Below are 9,402 nucleotides of genomic sequence, written 5' to 3' on the forward strand. Positions count from 1 at the left end.
CCTCACAACCCCAAATCTTGATGTGGTCTAGCTTAGGTACTTTGTCAGTCCACATCTCGTGAGGAGTTTTGGCAACTTTCTTTGTAGGGACAAGATTAAGAATATGGGCGGCAGTCTCTAAGGCATACCCCCAGAATGAGATTGGTAGCGTAGCTCGACTCATCATGGAACGAACCATATCCAACAAGGTTCGATTACGCCTCTCAGCCACACCATTCAACTGTGGTGTCCTGGGAGGTGTCAATTGTGAGACAATCCCACATTCCCTAAGATAGTCGAGGAACTCTGAACTAAGATACTCACCTCCTCGATCGGATCGAAGCATCTTAATGTTCCTGCCCAATTGATTCTCGACTTCCTGTTTAAATTCCTTAAACCTCTCGAAAGTCTCTGACTTATGCTTGATTAAGTAGACATATCCATATCTACTGTAATCATCAGTAAAAGTCAAATAATAACGATTAGCATCCCTTGTGGCATGTTTGAATGGTCCACACACATCCGTGTGTATAAGGTCCAACAAACCTTCACCCCTCTCACACGAGCCTGTGAAGGGTGACTTTGTCATTTTTCCAAGTAAGCATGATTCGCAACTATCATCTGAATTTAGGTCAAACGACTCCAAGACTCCATCCTTTTGGAGTTGGCCTATGCGTTTCTTGCTTATATGTCCAAGACGACAATGCCATAATGATGATTTATCCAAGTTATTATTATTAGTAGAATCAATACACAAAACATTATTTCCCAAGTTATCTACAACAGATACAACTTCATACACACCATCACAAGGTAATGCTTTAAAATAAAAAACATTATTATAGAAAACATCTATAGAACCAACTTCATTATTAAATGAAAAGGTAAACCCTTGTTTGTACAAAGCATGAAAGGAAATAATATTCTTGCCATTCCTGGCGAATAACAACACTTATTCAAATCTAAATTAAACCCACTACTTAGCGATAAAGTATAAACTCCAATCTTGGTAACAGGTAAAGCTTTCCTATTCCCCATGATCAAGTTTATTCTTCCTTGCTCCACATTCTCACTTCTTCTTAGTCCCTACAAGTCACAACAAATATGAATACCACAACCGGTATCAAGGACCCAAGACTTAGAATGGGGTGAGTTATTAGAAATGATAGTGTAAGTACCTGCATGGTTGGGTTTCACTTTCCCATCCTTCACATCCTGCTGGTACTTTGGGCAGTTCCGCTTCTAATGAGATTTTTCATGACAATAGAAGCATTCAGCCTCTTTTGGGTCAAAAGAAGGAGTGACGAAACCTTTCTTGGTTCCACTTGAAGAAGAGCCATCAAGGGTCCGAGCCTTGGTACCCTTCGAGGATCTCTTTCTCTTCCTCCATCGATTTTTCCCAATTGCCAAAACCGGAGTTGAGTTTGGAGTAGGAGTGATAGCAACCGACTTCCCCTTAAGACCTGATTCTGCGGTCTTGAGAAGTCCCTGAAGTTTGCTGAGTGTGACCTCTTCCTTATTCATGTGATATGTCATGCGTAATTGATCATAGCATGATGGTAAGGAGTGCAAAATGATATCTATTGCAAGATCCTCAGGGAAGTTCACATCAAGCTTCAGCAAACGATCCACATACCTTTGCATTTTCTGCATGTGGCTCGTGACGGATTCCCTGTCCTTCATCATGGTTGTTATCATGGAGCAGATGATTTCATACCTCTCTTGTCTTGCACTTTGATGGTATCTTTCCATCAAATCTTGGTGCATTTCATAAGGGTAGAAATCCTCATAAGACTTTTGGAGTTCCGCTGTCATCGTGGCCATCATGATGCAAGCCACTTTCGTAGCATCCCTTTCATGTGCCCGAAATTCAGCGATCTCCTGAGGAGTTGCAGTGGTCTCATCAATCTCCTTAAGCTCCTTGTCAAGGACATATTCTTTGTCCTCGTAGCGGGTAATCATCCTGATGTTTCTGATCCACTCATTGAAGTTGGATCCATCAAAGGTGACTTTCCCACACAAGTTCATAAGGGTAAAGGAGCCATTAGGATTAGAGCCAGAAGCAGCATTGTTTGAAGACATCTAAAAGGAAGAGAACAAGATTAGTTTAGATATAAGAGAGTCCTTAATAAAACACCCAAATGTAATATTAAGGCTAGGATCCAATCACAATATAATATAACTTAGAAGAGGTATGCCGTAATCTAAGCTATACCATATTTGAAAGGTAGGTGAATGACGATTCACCAATTTCCACCACGAAAACCGAAATATATAAGTATTAGGCTTTGATTGGTTCTTAGAAATTCCTAGATTCTTTGAGATTCAATGAACTTTTCAAAGGCATGTTTCAATCTCGAGTGTGCTCTCCACGTTTTGTGACTGGGATGCCGAGGATCACAAAACGAGGTGTGAAGTAACCATGCAAATCACTTGGTACCCTTTAAAGTTTATCACTCAATCGATGTGCCGGTAAACCACACACGCTCCATCGATACTATAATAAACCTTTAAGTCACCCTTTACCTACCTTGTTAAGTCCAAGTTAGTGTGCCGGTTAACCACACACGCTCCACCAACGACTTAAACAAAGTGTAAAGTGTAATTTCATGGATTAGCACCTTATTCACATTTTTCCTAAAGTAACTAAGATTGGGAATTTAATAAAACATTTAGTTACTTTATAATATTCATCATACTTTGAATGAGAATTTATAAGTCCTTGTCTTACCCGTTCGGCTAACGACCCTCCACCAGTCAAGCAAGCGGTGGGTGAGAGTGGACACCCATTAAGTCACCATTTTATAGGCAACAACCTTATACCCACCTTATAGACCGGCTTCGTGAATGAGGCGTACTAGTGGTAAGACGACTTTGTTCTTATACATATATATATAATTATTAAATCATAATAATATAAGTATAATGGTTGAATTTTAACTTTTAAAATTCTAAGGGTTGGAACTAAAGTTTTAACTTAACTTTACTTGTTCCAAAACTTGAGGGCAAGTTTACATTTAACTTAACTTTACTTGTTCCAAAACTTGAGGGCAAGTTTTGTAAACTTTCAAAACTTTTCATATCTTGTAACTTATGAGTTTAATAGAGTAATAAAATGAGGACTTTTCATTTTTCTAACTCTTGTGTTCTTTTAATGGTTTTTTAATCCAAGAGGCTTTTGGTTTTCCATAACTTGAGGACAAGTTATGGACTCCATTAAAACACATTATGATCAAGAATTAAACTACCACATAGGTTACAAATAATTCCTATGATCATCTAAACTTCATAAGAACAAGAACATGAATATGAACACTTTCAAGAATCAAAATCACATTAAACTTTGTAATTTTGATAACTAGTTGTTGTAAATGAATTAGCAAAAACATTACACCAGCTAAAACAAGTTTTCAAGTACCAAAACAGTTTAGGGTAATGTTTCCAATCCATTTCCAGCAACTAAAGTCGAAAATCTGCACTCTGTCGACCCTACTCGCCGAGTGCATTGAACCTACTCGCCGAGTAGGTTGAAGATACAAGTGAACTCGACGAGTCCCCCCATGGACTCGCCGAGTCCATTCGTCAGACAACAAGTTTTTCGACTTTTTCCAACTTTTAATCACAAGTATCAAACAAACAGACCTAGGCTCTGATACCACTGATGAGTTTTGAGCATTCTAACACTTCCTAAGTGTACATGCAACCCTAATAAACCTTGGATCTGTGTTTGTCTAAGATACATGCAAATAATTATTTTTCCAAGGCTTATATCCTAACTAGCATGGCATGGGGAACTTGAATCAAATAAAGCTAGTAGAAACACTTACCTTGTAGTTGTAGTTGATTCCTTGGAGTTTTAGAGCCTAGCACCAATAATGTGGATGCCTCAAATGAAAGTCACAAATCACCACAAACTTGGAACTTTGAGAGAATAGTCACACTTCTCTTGAAATCGGCCCTCACCTCAACATGTGTCAACTAGTGTTCACTAGATACAACTACAACTAGTTTGATTTCAAGAGCCAAAGCCTCCTTTATATAGTGTGGTGGATTAGGGTTACATCCATGTAAACCCTAATACCCATGTCTCTTCATTTCCATGAGATCCATGGGTTAAAGCTCCATGGAGTATCCATGGACTTCTCCATCCAAGCCTAGCCCATTCCAAATAAGCATAAGCCCACACTATATAACTATAGAAGCCCATATTTAATTAGTAATATCTTTGATCACTAAATTAATCCTAGATTAATTATAGATCACTACTAATTAAATAATACGATCTTATATTAATATATTAGAACTTATAATATATTAATAAATCATAACTTGTACTATTCTCAAATATTATCCATAAATTGTTCGGGTGAAGTGCAACCCAAATGGACCATGCCGGGTCAGGTCAAGTATATACCAAATATAGTTATGGGCTTAGACACTATATCCAACAATTGGTTGAGTTATAAGCATCATGATTCAGACTTTACGTGACATTTATGCTTGGGAAGGCCAGATCTATGGATTAGGGGCACAGATCTGACCACAGGAGATCAATAGAGTTTGTGCATGGCATGAACTCGCCGAGTTGTTCTTGGGACTTGGCGAGTAGGGTTAAGGTATTTGGGACAAAATCATCATTTGATGCTTATTGGTTGAGTTATAAGCATCATGATTCAGACTTTACGTGACATTTATGCTTGGGAAGGCCAGATCTATGGATTAGGGGCACAGATCTGACCACAGGAGATCAATAGAGTTTGTGCATGGCATGAACTCGCCGAGCTGTTCTTGGGACTTGGCGAGTAGGGTTAAGGTCCACGCAGATCACTCAGTGAGTAGACTTGCTGAGTTGGGAGATAACTCAGTGAGGCAGAAGGGGGTTAAAAGACTGGAGTTCAAGGCGGTACTCGCCGAGTTGTTCTTGAGACTCGGCGAGTTGAGTCGGGGTAGCCCTGCGATTCATGCTAGGTGTGACTCGTTGAGCATAGGGTGGGACTCGACGTACCAAGCGGGACAGAGAGTTAGTGGACATGTGTGTACTCGCCGAGTCACTGGAGTGCACTCGGCGAGTTGGGTCAAAGTTGACCGTTGACTTTTGTTGACTTTTAGGGTTTGGTCAACAATGGGGTCCTTGAGTCAAGAGAGGGGTAAAATAGCCTTTTACCCTTTTGAGGATGACAATAGAGGGTCGAGTCTAGCCTCGAGTGTTATGTTTATGAGGGTATTTACTTTGTGTGAATAGGCGGAGGCTAGGCAATACTTCTACCGAGTCAGAGATTTACGAGACGTCTGAGGTGAGTCTTCTCACTATGCCTTACCCGATGGGGTAATTGTATGTGATCGAAGGGTCTTATGCGTATGATGTATATGCGATATAAGTGATATGTTATGTGAGTAACATAGAACAAATTTGACAATGAACACACTTGGATGGTATATCTAGGGAAACTAGAGGGTGGTCATTATGGTAGACTCGACAATTCGATACACGACTCAACTGACACACATTTTTCTTTTATTGGTTTGAGAAATTTGTCTCCCGTATGTATTTGTTTCGATACATATTTCAATTTTAAGGTGTGTGTCTTACAGAAGTCAGGAACGAATTTATCCGTTTAAACCAAGATTCTAAAAAGTTCGCTATGACCAAAGGCTTATACATGCCGCCACGCTTTATCAAAATGCCGCATAAAGTCGTATATTCATATAAAAACAAGTTATAGTACAAATATATAGAGAATTAATAATTATATACAAAATTACCGCCTTAAGTCGCGCTTTAGAAATGACATGACTTAGAAAATTTTGAGGTTTGACATTGCCGTCAAGTCACTTCTAATGTTATATAGAACCTTGATTTAAACATCTATAAAACAAGTATAATTTTCTTGTGACACATACAATCCTACAACAACACGAATAAAAAATGAAATATTTTAAATATTAAAATGTATACATATTCTTCCTAAATCCAAAATAAATCAAAATTTAAATACAAAAACTATTTCCGAAAACCTCATTTTCATTTCCCCCTAAAATGTTTTCAGTTCCCGCTAATAGCTTTTGATTTTTAAATTAAAATCACCAAAACACCCTTGTTCTCCCCCAATACTTGCAACACCCTCGTTCACGTCATGAGACTCATTCCCCTGACACGCTCTTTCATAATGTTCATCAGAGTGAAGAGTTGTGACCCTTCTCAGATCTCCCACACGGACGATCGTTCCCTCATCTCGGCTCCAGACTTCCTATCGCGGCGGCGGCTATTGCTTCTCCGTCTGTAAGACCGACTTTCTTTACTCGATTACACCTCATGGATCAATACATGACGTTTGAGTTCTAAAATCGATGAAGCATATGACTTTCTTGTACGATTTTGAATCTAAAGCTCAATTCTTGTTCCCAATTTTTGGTTTGGAATCCCACTTTTTTTTTTCCCTGGTTTGTGCACCTTGTGATAAGCTGATGATATTATTTTTGAATCGATAAAGCACTTAAATTTTAAGCACATTATTGTTTTTGGTGTCAATGAAGCTTATAATCTGATTTTTTTTATATAGTTTGGTGATTTTCTGGTTTATCTTAACAGTAAGCACTAATGTTTCCTCTACAGGATGTTGATGAGGGAAAAACTATTAACGATAATACACAGAATCTTGTTAGATATATGCTTTCTTCAAACCTGGAGAAGTCTGTGGTTGGGATACCTATACATGTCCATGTAAGTTGCTTTCAATCTATCTGCCTGTGTGATATTACATTAGTCTCTCTCTCTCTCTCTCTCTCTCTCTCTCTCTATATATATATATATATATATATATATATATATATATATATATATATATATATATATATATATATATATATATATATATCCATTTTATTAGTATAATCCTCTAAACATAACTAAACTTCTAATTACATCTTGTATATTATTTAGTTGATTTTTTTATGGAAATTTAATCTTGTTGAATCACTTTAAAGAAGGAAGTCTGTTTCTGAAAATCTCAATGAAGGAAATCGGTTTTTTAATTTTTGTTTGATCATAAGTATGATGTCATTGTTTCTGTTACATGATGCACTTGGGACTTCTGTGGGAGATTAACAGATCCATGAACTTATTTTACTTATCAAGAAACCCCTTTTGAATCTGATAGACCCCAACCACTCGAGGTTTATAAGAGAATGGCAAAAGGGTCCAAGGAAAGATTTAATGCTCTTTTTCTGCAGTTTTGATCTTATGGGCATTTTAGTCTTTTAATTTTTTAATTTTTCATGTATGAGTCTGCAGTCCTTTTGTGAGTGGAAACAGCCCTTTTTAAATCAGGTGTTGTTGTATTTTTTTTTTTTTGTCTTTTATTCTAGTATTTAAGGTAGTGGTCGAGTCTAGAAGGATATTATGAGTTTTGTTTTGGTAAAGGAACTTTTGGAGAGAAACATCCTCTTAAAAATGATGGAAACATTGATCGGATTGTTTTTGCTTCCTTGTGTTAATTTATAGTTTGGTACTTTGGTTGTTAAAATCTGAGCATAAGGTGTGTTATCAGGTCAAGGCTTATCAGAATCTGCTTTAGGAACTAAATTTCATGAAATGCTCACTCGACAAATAATAAAGATGTGTTGATGTATAGATTTGTTTTTTCCCTTTGTGAAAGGGTTATGGGAATCCTTGATTAATGTCTATTTTAGTGTAATTTTTTAAATATCCTTGAATGGTAGAGGCATATTCAGTTATGTTCTCGTTCCCCTTGTCTACAAGTATTTGTTTGAGGAATTGAAGCTTGATGTCAATACTAAAGAGCAAGATGATTATTTTCTTGTGTCACTTAAAGACATTGTAAAGTCCTAAAACGCATAATAATTGGTTTGGTCATTAATGACCTATACGCTTCTTGATGTATTGTTTCAGGAGTGACCCCCCTAATTCATGGTATAAGACAATATATGATGTATTATTATTTGTTTTTATGTTCTTGATATTGACCTTAAATAAAAGATATGACCATTCCCAAATATTCTTTTTGGCACAAAGTTATACCTATAACATCAAATTGAATATTGACGTCAAATCGGTTGTTGATTTGATGCTTTAAAATAAAATAAGTTATTGGTTTTTGCTTTGAATTGTTATTATCATCTATATGGTTATTCACACAATAAGTGTTTGCTACATATAATATGATTGTAATCTAATTGATATGTGTCGGGTAGAGTGTTTGTAATCTAAAGGTTGTTATTATCATCTAATTTGTTTCATATTACAGGTGTGCCTTAACATGAAATGGGCAATATATTGCATAAAGTTTGGGGATGTGTTTGGTGACATAGACTCTCTTAAAGGTTTCAATAATGCTTCACCTTCATCTGCAAAGGGGACAAATAACAAGGGAGTGAGTAAAACCCCTTCATAAGAAGGCTCTTGTATAGGAAGTGTATAAAGCTTTGTTTGCAAAGCCATAGATCCAACAGTCATAGTATTTTCTATTGTTTTTATAATTATGTATATATATTCACTTGTTTCTTGGAAGATGATTTTTTAGTTTGATTTCCAAGTTAGGGCTTTCTTTTTGTGAATTATGATGTGGCTTTACTGAAACTAGAAACCACCAATCCGAAGTGACAACTCTATTTAATTTGTTATTCATTTTGTTGGTAGTTGGTAAGGATCATCTGCATCAAGGAAACTGGCAAGGTGATGATTGGTTTTAAGATTATCTATTTGGTTGTTGTTCTTTTACTTAGTTTGTTATATTATTTAGATATCGATTATGATGAACTAATGGCAGTGGATGATTGAAAATGCTGGAAGGTATAGACAGAGTAATTTGGAGAAAAAACTATGTTTGGATCTAGGAAAGAGCCATTATGGTCAATATGGCACCAACACTACATTAGTTAACCTGGAGCATACTTAATTCAACCACTTGCAAACAGATACAAAGATACCACTATGGGTGCTTCGATCATTAGCCAATCAGTTGTTGATGAAGGATCAAGGACTAGAATCAAAGGGTCTGGAATATTGAATTCAATTGATATTAGTGGTGCTGGTGAACCAAGTAATAGTAAATAAAAGTAGTAAATATAAGTTAAGAAATTGTGTTCATGAGCCAAACTCTTATACTCCTATTTTTTATACTTTATATGACTGAAGACTTGATTTTTTTAACAGTTTGAACCAATTATTGTATGATCAGAAGTTGAAAAGGTGCATTTTAAAGATAAATGCTATTGTTGGTGAAAATGTTTTGGTTTGGATTTTCATCTCTAAAATGGAATATAAGAAAATTGGGACAATTTAAATTAGTGCAAAAGAGTAATATGGTCTTTTACTTTTTTGGGAGTTCTGGATGTAGAAATTGGTATAGACCGTAATAACGGTTTATGTCCCCTTCAAGATGATATTTTGGTGGATTTAAAGGA

At 36.4% G+C, this 9,402-nt stretch overlaps 1 long non-coding RNA gene across 1 annotated transcript; it reads left to right on the top strand.

Annotated features, from left to right (window-relative positions):
- The first annotated feature begins 6,064 nt into the window (after positions 1 to 6,064).
- LOC111886251 (uncharacterized) lies at positions 6,065 to 8,623 on the top strand. The gene is made up of 3 exons (XR_002848367.3): positions 6,065 to 6,259; positions 6,593 to 6,700; positions 8,244 to 8,623. It is a non-coding gene; the product is annotated as an uncharacterized LOC111886251 (long non-coding RNA).
- The last annotated feature ends 779 nt before the right edge of the window (positions 8,624 to 9,402 follow it).

Source organism: Lactuca sativa, chromosome 8 (genome assembly GCF_002870075.4).
Source record: "Lactuca sativa cultivar Salinas chromosome 8, Lsat_Salinas_v11, whole genome shotgun sequence".
In the NCBI taxonomy this organism is placed as follows: Eukaryota; Viridiplantae; Streptophyta; class Magnoliopsida; order Asterales; family Asteraceae; genus Lactuca; species Lactuca sativa.